The sequence below is a fragment of the Sus scrofa genome, chromosome 17 (assembly GCF_054392235.1).
Source record: "Sus scrofa isolate SSC_HxYL_T2T_F1_AM1 chromosome 17, Sscrofa_HxYL_maternal_Yorkshire_Landrace_v2.0, whole genome shotgun sequence".
In the NCBI taxonomy this organism is placed as follows: domain Eukaryota; kingdom Metazoa; phylum Chordata; class Mammalia; order Artiodactyla; family Suidae; genus Sus; species Sus scrofa.
The window spans coordinates 8,772,566-8,787,185 of record NC_139399.1 but is presented as its reverse complement, the minus strand read 5'-3'; the positions used below and the strand labels follow the sequence as shown (position 1 = coordinate 8,787,185).

The window sequence follows — 14,620 nt, the reverse complement described above, 5'->3', positions numbered from 1 at the left end:
GTATGGTAAAGAAGATAAACTCGAAATTTATGGTTTTATTATCCTTATTATCCTGTGAATCCAGTGAATAGGTCACTGTGTCAGTTTGGTATCAACTTTTAATATATAATTTTATATGTGATTTTAATACATAATATATATTATATTTTATTATATAAGAAAATTTTAATGTGATCTATATTATAGATAGATAGGATTGTTACAATTATTTACATTTAAATTTTTATTGTTAGAGTTGGATTACCATCACCACATACTTTGTTTTTTGTTTTTTGTCTTATATCTTTTTTGTTCCCCTATTTCTCCTTTATATTAAGCGAATATTTTTGCACTAAGTGAATATTTTTAATGTAACATTATGATTTCTTTTTTTTTCACTTTTTAGAAATTTATTTTCTTAGTTGTTGCTCTAGGGATTTTTATATACATCTTAATTTATGAGAATCTAAGCTAGAATTATTTTGGATTAATTCTATTCAGATATAGAAACATTTCTGAAGATCTTGATTTTTTGTGATTATTATTCACATCATAACTATATAGCAAACAAATCCAACAATAAATTACTATAATTGTTACTTTATATAATTGTATTTATTTTAAAGGAGCTGAGAAAAGGAAAACAAGTGTGTATTTATAGCATTTGTATTTATATTTTCTTATATACCCTATCTGGTTCTCTTCACTTGTCCCGGTGGATTTCAGCTACAACCTGGCATCATTTCCTTAGCCATACAACTTTGCTTCCACTCAGCTCCTTTGTGCTATTGTTGGCAAATATTTCTATATGTTATGGAACCGAAAGATACAATTATATACAATTTACTTTGTAATCAGGAGAAGAGGAAATAATTGCTTTACCCCTTTCATATTTCTCCAAACATTTTATGAGGAAAATCATTTTTTGTAATAAGCCTTGAACTTTGAATCTGAGTGAATTCATACCTAGATCTTAATAAACAGGAGTAACTTGAAAGAATGAGGAGTCAAAAGAAAACATGCAAGTGTCTCCTTTAATTGCCCTCAAAGCATGAGGGAAATTATAATTTGAATAGGCTAAGGAGTCAGGCTGAGTTAATATGTCCCAGCCTTTTAAAAAACTCCTATATGCTGATGGCCCAATGACAGAAGTATAATTAAAAGCCCAGATTGATGACTTAACAACATTGAAAAAGAAGCATTTTGCCTTGATGCCACAGAGCAGCATAAAAAGATTTTAGACCCATTTCCCTGGCTGATTTAATAGCAAATTGATCTGACTATGGAAGGGATGAAAAAATGACCTGTCAGTGTATCAATCAGCCATGCATTTCTGAGGTTTCAATAGTTACAAACATTATTACTCTATCTCCTCAGCTTTATACTAGTTTTTTACTGAAATGTAAAATCAGATATTATATGTGAAAGAATAAAGCTTTTGTGGAAGGTAAAAAGAGGTTTTATATGAAATAAGCATCACTTCTCATTTTACAACCATGATATCAAAAGAGACTTACTCTCTGACCTTGCATTTGAAAGAATGTTGTATGTGGTGTGATAAAAAGTCACAGAAGGATTTAGCGGACTTGTAGGTTTCAGGCACTAGAGTCCAAGGGTAAAGATGCAAAAGTGAAAATATTTAAAAAAAAATAATAACCCTGCTAGAATGACTCTTTCCCTCTGGCAAAATCACTGCCTCCCAGAAATAAAATGTAACATCCCAATTCTTTCAAGTGAGACCCTCTGATTTTCTCTTACCATAGCCCTGGGCCATACCCAAAGCCATCCTACTCTAATAAGGTAGCAAGGTTACAATGAATCTACAGAAGGAGTTCAAATATAAATGGAAAAGGTTCTAAGTTATAAGAAACTGGCGAGGAAGACTACGAAAGAAAAGCTAAAAATGCCAAAGTAAATATGGTGTAACTTAGACAAAAAAGAACATAGGAGTTCCTGTCGTGGCTCAGTGGTTAGCGAATCCGACTAGGAACCATGAGGTTGCGGGTTTGATCCCTGCCCTTGCTCAGTGGGTTAACGATCCGGTGTTGCCGTGAGCTGTGGTGTAGGTCACAGACGCGGCTCGGATCCCATGTTGCTGTGGCTCTGGTGTAGGCTGGCAGCTACAGCTCCGATTCCACCCCTAGCCTGGGAACCTCCATATACCATGGCAGCGGCCCAAGAAATCGCAAAAAGACCAAAAAAAAAAAAAAAAAAAAAAAAAAAGAACATAATATATCAAAAAATAAGAGGAGTTTCCTTAATTTTTGACACTTTCTAACCTAATGCTGGAAGGAATATGAAAGCTCATCTAATCTGAGTTCTAAGTCCTTCAGAAAAAGAAAAAATAGCCTAGAAGGGTGAGTGCTTTCCCAGATCCAGTCATTCAGAGTTTTCTGAACTTACAGTTTCAGAAAGAGTAATAATAATAATAAAAAAAAAATTGAAAAGGTAAACACAAAAATTTTAAATTATACTTAAAGCTAAATATTACAGAGTTCCCATGTGGCTCAGTGGAAATGAATCTGACTAGTATCCATGAGGGCACAAGTTTGATTCCTAGCCTAACTTAGTGGGTTAAGGATCCAGCATTGCCATGAGCTGTGGTGTAGGTCACAGACACACCTCAGATCTGGCATTGCTGTGGCTGTGGTGTTGGCCAGCAGTTGCAGCTCCAATTCAACCCCTAGCCTGGGAACTTCCATATGCTATGGGTGTGGACCTAAAAAGACAAAAATAAATAAATACATAAATAAATAAAATATGTTCAAAAAAGTAAGTAAATATATATATCCATTGTATCTATATCCCAATATACTAAAAGAAAAAAAGAAAGTATTTTTTTTTTTAGATATTTATGGTGACTTATAGATTAGAAAGATACTACTTTGGAAAAGGAATTAATTGATAGATGTAAAAATATTGCATTATATTTTTTATATGATGTGCATTAGTAGTACAAGAAAATATCCACTAAAAAAGCTGGATTAGTTTTTAACAACTTTTAAAAAAATGAACAAATGGTAAATATGTATTTCTGACAACTAAAATTGAAGAGGCAGATGAATTTGAATATTTAACAATTTAAATACCGTAAAATCATACCTACTCAGATAAATCTGTGGAGATTATTCAAATTAAAGGAAAAGCAGTTTTATAGAGGGTTGTAAAAAAAATGAAAAAACTCAATTAAAGAGAGTTGGTAGACTAGAAGTGGGAGCTCTAATGCCCTGTGACAAGAGCAGATCCCAACAGGAAGAAAATTCTTCTTTCCTGGCAAGAACTCAGCCAATGAAAAACTGTGTTTACTATAGTCCTTCCAGCTTCCTTTTCCCCCTCTGTAAAAGCATTCTCCTTTTGCCTTGTGGGAATCTGCAGGGTTTCAGAACTTAACTTGCAATTCTTTGCCAATCCTGAATGAACCCATCTTTGCTGGAGAAATACCTAGTAGTCTATTTCAGGGTAACAGGTTTCTATGCAAAAGATGAATTAGTATCTCTTCACCATCAAAGAAAACAACAGAACAGCTCTTTCAAGAAAATAGAAAATACAGAAAATCTATAAGTAGCATTTATTAAAGATCTGACTTTTTTCATGTTGTCAGAATATTATGCAAACCAGATCCAAGCCACATCTGTGACCCACACCGCAACTCACAGCAATGCTGGATCTTTAACTCACTGGGCAAGGACAAGGATCAAACCTGCATTCTCATTATCAGTCAGGTTCGTTACTGCTGAGCCACAACAGGAACTCCTATTCTTTTTTTCTGTTTTGAAGGGATAGAGGCTGCATTTAGCTACAAAGAAGGCTAGAAATGTGTTACAGTTGCACATTAATATTCCTGCTAAAAATGGGGTACAGTTAGAAAATAAGGATGCAATGAACATTAGGCAGCCACCTGATATGCTCTGATACATCTAGTAATAACAATGAAACAATCTATCCATCTCATCAGCATCATGACCTAAATTGGGCCACTTTTGTATTATTAGTAGTATTCATACAAAAATAAATCTAGTTCACTTTCTTTTTCTGAAATTCTGTAATTTTTTGTTGTTGTTGCTGCACCACGATCCACATCACTATGGTAAATAGTATTTGCATTTCAGGCATTTTTACCTGTGATCAGATGCTGACATAGTATCTTCAATTTGAATATTATTAGGTTCTGAACTACTAAGTTAAAATGCTGGATGATTTTGGAATTTGCCTGAAATGGATCTGAGGAAAGTGGACAAGGGTGAGGAGAAATTAGAGTCATGTGATTCATTTTCTTATAAATCACTTCGGTTAATTTAGTTCCATTTCTGCCACCATAATAATAACGAAAAAGTCCACTCACTGTTATGTTTACATACATGGTATCATATACAAATCTAAATTTTCATAGAAAGACCAAAAAAGTAAAATCAGATCAGCTCAGTTTCTAGCTTTAATAATTATCTTGAAAATAGGCTAGACTCTGAGCCTTACTTTCAGAATCTCCAACAGACAGATGGTCTTATGCCCATATATGTTGTTATATGTTGTTTTTAGCTGGCATTTCTTCCAATTGACCGGTGCTCACATCATTTACTTTGTAAAATGTTTTGAATAATTCTTATCATATCAATCATATAGGATATTTTAAATAAGTAAACAGATTGTACCTATAAAATTTCAATAATTAATTCCCTCCTTTGAGCCGCTATTACTATGTAATATTATCACATATCATTATTAATGCACTTTCAAATGCGAACTCTGTATATATATATATATACCTATATATCATATATATATACCTATAATATATACATACCTATATATATATATATATATATATACACACATATATGTGCTTTTTAGGGCCTCACTTGTGGCATATGGAGGTTCCCGTGCTAGGGGTCAAATCTGAGCTGTAGCCGCTGGCCTATACCACAACCACAGCAACACCAGATCTAAGCCATGTCTGCGACCTACAACAGCTCAGGGCAACACTGCATCCTTAACCCACTGAAGTGAGGTCAGGGATCAAACGTGCGTCCTCATGGATCCTAGTCAGATTTGTTTCCACCACGCCATGACAGGAATGCCCATATTTTTTTAAAAAATATACGACAGAAGGAATCACACTTCTCTGAGTGATTAAAATCAATAACTATCCTCTTACAGACATGGAAAGGTGAAAGTCAATGGCTTTTTAAAGCATTCGAAGTTACCACATTCTAAGTGGTAACATATACTCACCACAATGAAAAGAAATGGCATTTAATATATTCTTTTCTCATTTATAATGATTTTCATTTTTTCCATTATCGCTGGTTTACAGTGTTCTGTCAGTTTTCTACTGTTCATCAAGGTGACCCAGTTACACATACATGTATACATTAATATATTCTTTACTTGATAAATGCTAAGTAACAGAGTATTTTCTACTCATTAGTTACTTTAAATGCTTATAACTCAAAGATTAGAATTATAACAAATATATAGTTCTAATCTAATTGATTTAGATGGACTATCCTATTATATGTCAATTTTCTCTTATTTTAGTTTTCCAAAGATTTTATACAATGTGTCTTAAATGATTGTATACAAAATATTTAATAATTCAGACATTGCAAAATAATGGTAAAGAGAATATTGTAAAGTATGTAGGCTTAAAAAAAAATGCCTTCTAAGGATAGCAATCAACTGCAACAAGTAGAAAACTTAAATTCATATTTAGAATTTGACTGCCACCTACAGGACTACTTTTAGTCTTGTTTTCTTCCATTTCCAAATGACTAATATGACAAAATACTCTGAAAATTTGATAAAATTTAGGAGAAAAAAAGAAACATAAATAAAATAGCTTGTTCCAGTTACAAACTGTTTCTAAGAAAATTTAAATGATCACTCTTGAAACTCTGTATGTGACTTACTGTATATTAATTTAGTGTCTTATTGATACTTGGACCAATCTTATTTGTGATAAAATGCCTAAAAGCACATTAAGGACCACAGTATAAAACCACATATAAAACAAACCTAATCTAATGCAATGTATGCTTGTAAACACTGAAAAAATCTGAATTTTAATAATATTTCTAAATGTTTTAACCAAGGGGATTGATAGGTAGTGAATGAAACAAATACAGCTGTATAAGATAAATAGCCAATAATTTGAAGGGGAATTATAAGAAAATAACTCCTTGGAAGTATAACATTGTTACCATGACCTGGAGCCTAATATAGACTTAACAATAGGTCAAGTCTATTATGCATACTTCATTTTTATAGGCACACACTGAAGTTCTGTGCAAACTGCCAAAGCATCAAACATCCTCCTATCACCTAACATGAGTGACTACTGTAGTAGAGCTTTGCAGCTCTGGCTTACGGCAGCCACCCCTTCTTCTGGATAAGAATTAATAAGATATCCTGTTTCTTGAAAGCATCCAATCCAGAGCTAAGCTTTCCTTTTTTAAACTGAATCCAAAATAACCTCACACAAGCCCAAATTCTATAATAGATCTTTGTAACGACCTCCAATTATGTCCCAGTTTCCCATAGTGTGTTCCCCTTGCTGCCACTGAGTAATAAGCCCAGGCTGATCACAGATCCTAGAGGGTTTTTTTTTTTTTTTTCCCAGAAAATCACATAATCTCTTTTTTAAAAGGTAAGATGATTTTCCCTTTATTCAATAATCTCCTTCTACCTTTTTTTCCAGTGCTTTTACACTTGCTCATTTCCAATGATTATGCTATAATTGTCCATTTGGTTAACTTGTTGCTGTGGTAACTTTTTTGCAAAAATAACCAAAATGATTCACCTGCCTATACACAAGCTCCTGTGCAATGTGACTTTTCAGCTCCACACATCAAGAGTTAGAGCTTTTCAATGTCTGCTGGATTCATGACATGCTTTGACCAGTGGAATGTGTCAGAAGCACGGGTGCCAATCATGAGCTTAGCCCTCAAGATTCCTGCACTTTTGTGTTGGATCTCTTGGACCCTCTACTTCCATGTGATCAGCTCTGGCTCAGTGATGAAGCAAAACCAGGAAGAGCAGAAGCAAGCTAGGCAGCCATCGCTAGCCAAACTGGCAGCTGACTGAATACAGAAGAATGAGCTCAACAGAGACTGAAAGTACCTGGACCCAATGACCTTAGGCTCAAATTCCAACCCCAGAGCAGTGAAACAAATGGTTGTTTCTTACTCATTAATTTTTGTGTGATATACTATACTACAAAAGTGATTTGATATATTCTCCAACAACCGCTTTCTATGTGAAATCTATAATTTCACTTTTATCAAATTCACAATCTCCTTTATGTATCTACTTACATGGTAGTGTATTGCTCATTAGTTCAGAGGCAACAACAAATAGTGAAAGATAATACCATGTTTATTGCATGTACATTGATTTATCCTATAATAAATATTTATTATCCTATTATAATAAATAATAAATAGGTAAAATGAAAAGTAAAAATTAACACACTTCTAAAGAAAAGGAATAACTCTCTGGAAACTGAGTAGCACTGGAAATAGACATTTAATGTAAATAGCCACCTGCAGTAGTTTATTCATTCGATTGCTTAGAATAACTCATTACTGATGTTCCCTTTTGAGGAACTATTGTGGTTTTATTTATATCTTCTGGTATTTGATTTTGACTTGCAAATGGAAATGGTTATAAATAGTAACAAGCGAAAGGGTGCAAGAGTAACATGATGGTACTATGTTAAACCTCAAAATCTTGGTTAACCTGGAATTATCAAGCTTTGTTTCAAAAAAATTTCTATACCTTTGAAATGTAACATTATGATGCTGAGAACACCTCCTTCTGGCTTTTACAGTCCACTGTGAAACCCAGTCACCGTGCAAGGTGTGATGCAGAAAGAGTAATTATTCCCTGCTCTAATGCTGAGCAGGGGGAAAGGATGCAAGATGGGGATTATAAAACCTAAAGAATGCTCGAATCTACCTGAAAAAAAGAATTATTGAGTTAAAAGCCCATAATTCACTGAAATCTGTTCTTTCAGTATCCGATGAACAAAAATCATGTAGTTATTTTAAGGACACAAGTTTGTCTATTTTAGGGAATCAGTCAAATATTCTACTCTACTCAGACTTCTTCTCTCTCCTCAAAATCTAACACCTCATCTCCTATCCTCACTCTCAAATGATGTCCTTACTACTTATTGAAATCAGAAGAGAACTCCCACTTCCATGTGGTCTCACTATGGCATCTAAACTTCCCCCAGATCTGTGCCCAAATACTTTGCCTTCTCCTCCATTCCTATGGATGAATTCCTATCCAGAGTCAACTCCTCTCATTTTCTCTATACTCCTTCTGTAAACTTCCCCTATACCTTCTTCATTATCCAGAGCTAATTCTTCTAATATTCTTTCTTTTTTTTTTCTTTTTAAGGCCTCACCTGTGGCATATGGAATTTCCCAGGCTAGGGGTCGAATCAGGGCTGCAGGTGCTGGCCTACACCTCAGTCATGGCAACATCAGATCTGAGCCACATCTGTGACCTACACTGAAACAGGTGGCAATGCCAGATCCTTAACCCACTGAGCAAGACCAGGAATCAAACCCTCATCCTCATAGAGAAAACATCATTCTTAACCTGCTGAGCAACAGTGGGAACTCCTCTTCCAATATTCTTATATTAAGATAGACAGGAAGCTCTTGCCTCTTCTGTAACAAATTATCCTCTCTCTGCTAGATTATAATCTTGGTTAATTCTCTCCCATCCTCATATTAAATAGTAGCTCCCCTGACCCCATGTATTACTCCTGCTATACCCCCATCATTTTTTGCTTTTACAGAAAAATCTCCTCAAAACTATTGCCTAGAGCCAATTTTTCATGTTTACGAAATTCACTCCAATGAAACTTCTGTTACTGAAACGTTTATCAAGATATCCAGTGACCATTATGTAAACAAACGTAGTGTATTAATCTCAGTTCTCATTTTCTTTGGCCACACCAAGATCTGACCCAGTTGAATCAACTCAGCTGAAAAAAAAAAAGAAAAAAAAAATCAAAAAAAACACATACCTTTCCCCCCCCCATTTGTTTTATAGAGCATCACTCCTGGTTCTTTTCATATGCAGTAGTTAACTTTCTCTGTCTCCTTTGCTATTTCTACATCATCTGTCAACCACTAAATATTTAAACGTCCCACAGCTTAGTTCTAGGATAATTTTTTAAACACAATCACTTCTTATATTATCCTATTTAGTTTCATGGCTTTAAATGGTAGCAGTAGGCTAACATCTCCCATATTGTTTTACACAATCTGGAATTCTCATCTTTGAATGATAATAAATTATTTAATATATTGTACAACACACATACACACATTCTAATTAGAAAAAAAATCTTAAAAACATGATGTCTTGTGACTGAAAATATCCTTATAAGATCTGATGCCTGACATAATGGAAACAAATTATTTCCCCAAGAGAGCTATTATAAAGTTGAATAAGAGTGTCAAAAACAAAGATTTCAATATTCAAGAAACAAACTCCCCAAATAGAAACATTTATTCACAAAAACTATTGAGTTTCAAATAAGAATGACTAGTCTGGTGTTCTTACCTAGGGTTCCCAATTCCCTCACCCTGTACTCTGTCAAGGCAGCGGTTTAATTAGAACAGGGCACATTATGGAAACCAATAGCATTCCTAACTTTGCAGAGAGACCTTATTTAATTTAGAACGTTATCTGTTAAAATGTCTATCTCAGTATCATATGAGCAAGAAGGTCCAATGGCTCTTCTAGCCGGGGGTAGCTTCTAATGTGGGACAAGCAACTAATCAATTGTCCAGCCTATTAACAGAGATTCCCTATAGGTGAGATAGCCATGTGGGGTTTTCTCTGAAAATAACTTATTGAGAGAATTTTAACTATTCTTCAGTCCTTTTTTCATTCTCCCTCTCCTCTATATAACAAAAGTTTTGCTAAGATCCGACCAGTTAAATCATAAATGGGTACTACATGCTAACTCATAAAAGTGCTGTATTTTAATGCAGGCAAAGTAATATAGACATGTAGTGTCAATGTCTAAAAATGTTGAGAGGAAATCCTGGGACTTGGGTAATTGGTATATCCAAATGGAAAGAGACAAGACTTACACATCCAATCATATAAGGAGTAATTCTAGATTAACTCTAGTTCTCAGTAAAAAAGCAAAACAATAAAACTGTCTTGTTATAGGTAGAGGTTTTTTTAACCATATAAGAAAGGTATTAACCTTGAAGAGATCAGTAGTGCAAACTGCTTTAAAATTTGGAATGTCTGCTCACCAAAATACATCACACAGAGTACAATATGTAACATACCTAGTCAAGAAAACTTTTGGGATGCTTTTTCAAAACCTCATGAATCTCACAGCCCATGGGATGGAAATCCTGTGAAATCAGATTGTTATGATCATTATACAACTACAGATGTGATAAATTAATTTGAGTAATAAAAAAATGAAAAAAAAACCTCATGAATTCAATAAGAAACTGTACAGCCAGCACAGTAGAAAAATGTGCCAGAATTACAAAGAAGAGACTAACAATCAAAAATATGCTCAAACTTCATTAGTCATCAGCAAAATTCCAATTAAAACTTCAATGAGATATTGCTACATATGCAGCAGAGTGGCCAAAACTGGAGAGAATAGCATCACCAATCACTACTAACACGGAGCAGCAGGAATTCAATACTATATTCATCGGAGAGTAAATGGTACAACTATTTGGAAACAGCATCATAGTCACTACTCACTTGAACAGACACGTAACACAAATATCCTACAATCTACTTCTAGGTGTATTACCAACAGAAGTATACTCATTGGCATCTCCACATTTTACCTATCTACCATCTATCTTTTATAGAGATTGTATAAATAGATATTGTATAGATTAATATATATATATATATATATATATATATAGAAATAATGTTCTAATTAAACATATTTCCAAGTCAGAAAAATCTATTGTATTAGAAGTCAAGATAGTGGCTAAGTTTGGGAAGAAAGTGGGGGGTTAAAATTTGGGAGGGGACATAAGAGGTGCTTCTGGAATGGAATCCACATTTATTTTGACTTGGGTGATCACACAAGTATTCTCTTTGCAAGAATTTATTGTGCTGTACATTTACATTTCTTAAATACACTGTCATTCTTCACAATTTGTTTAAAATTTAGAACTGTGTTTTTAATATAAATATGGATCTTCCCATTTCCAAATAAAGAGGATCTTCTGTTACGTGAACAGGCAGAGATTTCAGGCCTACAAAATAGAGATGTCACTTCAGTGCCTGATGTGGAATATAGAATCCCATGCCACCTCACACAACAGAGCTCTGTCAACTGAATTTCATTGATTAAAAACTAAAGATAATTGTAACTTATCAGTCAAACAGAGGAAAAGATTTCCATGCCCATTGGAGGTTGTCTAAGCCCCAAGGGTCTATCTTCTTCCTAGAAATTCATTTACTTCTGTGAAGTCTTTTAATTTCAAAAAAAAAAAAAAAAAATGAGGGACTTCGAAAGAGTTCAAGCTCAATGCTGCATTATTTTTGGAAATTTTTATTTGGAAAATTATTTTTCCTTTCATTGTTTGATAGAAATCTTGCTCTACAAAGTAAATAAATAAAGTCTTAAATTTTCTTGAGAAATACCAATTAATATTTTTAGGGGCTAAATTATTCCCATGTCAGAGCATGATGCTGATGAGCAGCAAATAGGCAGCCTGAAAGATTGTATTCTGCAGACCATCTGAGTCCCCAAAGCACCACACATCTGAAGCTACGTGTGAGGTGAATTGAGAGCTGTTAGGCTTCCAGAAATTCAATTGGATGCATTGGGACCTATCCTTGTCTCTGAAGTAAGACCAAAGACAGAATTCTGTTCTGAGCAAAGAAAATCAATCTCTTTATTTTTTATACCCCATGGGTAATGGTAAAATGTAGAGTGAAAGAAATGATGAAAACCTTTCTAGGTTATTAAACTGCTGATAATGCCCTTGAAACATGGCACCCAAAGTCAGGTATTGCTGTTGGACAGAAAGTGTAAGTCCGGGCTTTGAATTCAGAGCTTAATAGAGCATTAAGAAATAATGAGGTAAGCGAAAGGCCTGGCCATCCATGAGTGTGTGGCAAGACGGTTATGGGAAGAAATCTGGCCCTGTGTGTAGGAAGCATTCAAACCGAAATGAAACCAATCTCACTACTTGGCCTAGCCCCGCCTTGCAAAGCAGCAGCATTCATTGCACTTTCCAGTGCAAGCCACAGCTAATGCAGTACATCAAAGAAGAAATTCCATGACCTTTCTTTTTTGTCTATAAAATGTAGTTTGCTCTGGTACAGAACTGCATTAAACAAATAAAAATCTATTTCAATTAAAGAAAACCCTGAGGCCAAAGAAGGGAATCCTCATTCTGAATGGCAGTCCCCTGCTGAGTAATCATGCAGGCCATTCAGCATGTGAACCTCATCTCTAATTTAGAAGTCACCTCCCCTACCAACTGACTCTCTGGATGTGTAATTAGGAAGAGAAACCTCTCTAAATCCCACCCAAATAATCAGGAAAAGGAATCTCCTAAGTATCTCAGTCCATCACTCTCCTGCACCTTTCTGTCTAAAGGCAAAATATTGTTTCATTATGCTTTAGGAATGCTAGGAAGAGGAAACTTTAAAATGTCAAGTACTTCTCTGGTTACAGCAAACTCCATTAGGTGTTTTTCCCTGAATTACTCCCAGTTAATTGCCTTAAATCTCTGCTATGGAAATGCAGGCCTAGCCTCTACATACAAAGGCCTAAACATCAACTGTCATTCTTACAATAAGAGGAATTTTATTGAACACATTGCAATATATACCTCCCAAATTATACACCATTGCTTTTTAAGATTTTAAAAAATTTTAACTCCAGAAATTTGATATATCATTACCAATTTATAGAGTTGATAGACTCACCCAATGGTCTTCCATTTTCAAGAGCTGGCTGTCTTCTCACTTCTCAGATTTTCCTCAGAGATCATCTTTCTTCTTCCGGGATCACATTCATTAAAAATTCCTTTAGAGGCAGACAAGATGGTGGAGGAGTAAGATGCTTTTGCTCACCTTCTCCCACAAACACATGAAAAAAACCCACCTCCAGGTAGAATGGTTCACACAGAACATCTACTGAGCACTGGCAGAAGACCTCGGACCTCCAAAAAGGGCAAGAAACCCTCCACAAAACTGGGTAAAACAAAAGAAAAAGAGAGAGAGAGAGGGAAGAGAAAAAAGGAACCACAACAGGACTGGCCCTCCTGAGAGGGAGCTGTGAAAGAGGAAAGGAAACCGCACCCTGGGAGGCACCTAACTGACCTGACAGATCAGCTGGGATGGAGGTGGAACCTCAAAGCTTTGGAGAAAAGCGCAGCAACTGGTCTGAGGGCAAAGCCCAGAGAGAGCCGCACAGACAATCCGTACCACTGCCTGGGGCACCACAAACACTGCGGTGTTTCTAGCGTCTTTGGAGATCATTTCTGGAAAGAGGACTAGGGTCGGCCTGTGCAGAAACACCCTGAGGGGCCAGGAAGCAGCGCACCACAGCCAGGGAGGCCTGGGCCTACGGGAGAAGCAAGGCGCCATTGCTGGGCAGGTGAGAGGAGGAGGGGCTGGGCCACCATAAGAGCTTCTTTCTCTGCACAGGTGCAGGCTCTCAGGAGGTGCCGCCTCTTGCGTGGGCTACCAGGGCAGGTGTAAACTGCCTCAGCCATTTCGGACTCCAGAGGTGGGTGTGGCCCAGCACCACCAAGGGTGCCCTGAACAGGCACCACCTGTGGCCCCAGGTACCTCAAGGGTTGTTTTTGCAGAGGGCCCTTTAGTCAAATGCTGCCCATTAGCCTCACCTCCCTGGGAATATACACGCACAGTTTTTATAGTTGCCAAGGGCTCTGGGTGCTGTCCCCACCACCTGGAGGGTCACTGTCAATGCCCAGGGCCCTGCAACCAAGTGCAATCTGCAAGAGCTGGCCATTTTCCTCACCTCCCTAGAAGCATAGCAGGTCATACAACTGCACATCCCCTATCAAGGGGATAACAGTACGTACATGCTGAGAAGACAGCAAGCATCCAAACTAAAAGCAAAAATCACACCAAGAAAAAAAATAGCATGCCCTCATAAGCTACCCAGGAATGCTCTATGTATAAATAGCCCTCCAAGACAGAGATTGCTGTTTTCCCTGAACTCACAGAGTACGAAAAAATATAAGTAACATGAAGAAGCACAAGGACTCATTCCCAGTTAAAAAAGAGAATTCCCCTGAAGGAGCAAACGATGAAATAGCCCTCTGCAGTCTAACAGACACTGAGTGCAGAAAAGGAGGTAATGAAAATACCGAAGGAATTAAGAAAGGATTTCAACAGTAACACAGATTACTGCCAATCTACACATAAAGGGGACTCCAGAAGGAGCAGAAAAAGAAAAGGGGATTGAAAATACACTTGAAGAAATTATGACTGAAAACTTTCCACCTCCTCGGAGGAAACAGATATCCAGATACAGAAAGCACAGAGTCTGAGTTCCACTTGTATGACTCCAAAAAAGTTGAACCCAAATAGACCGACACCATAATAAAAATGGCAAAAGTTAAAAGATAAGGATTCTAAA

At 36.1% G+C, this 14,620-nt stretch overlaps 1 long non-coding RNA gene across 1 annotated transcript; it reads right to left on the bottom strand.

Moving 5' to 3' along the window:
• Positions 1 to 7,518: 7,518 nt before the first annotated feature.
• LOC106506587 (uncharacterized) lies at positions 7,519 to 13,592 on the bottom strand. The gene is made up of 4 exons (XR_001301987.3): positions 13,333 to 13,592; positions 12,937 to 13,036; positions 10,302 to 10,370; positions 7,519 to 8,974 (listed from the first exon to the last, which is right to left on the bottom strand). It is a non-coding gene; the product is annotated as an uncharacterized LOC106506587 (long non-coding RNA).
• Between the last annotated feature and the right edge of the window lie 1,028 nt (positions 13,593 to 14,620).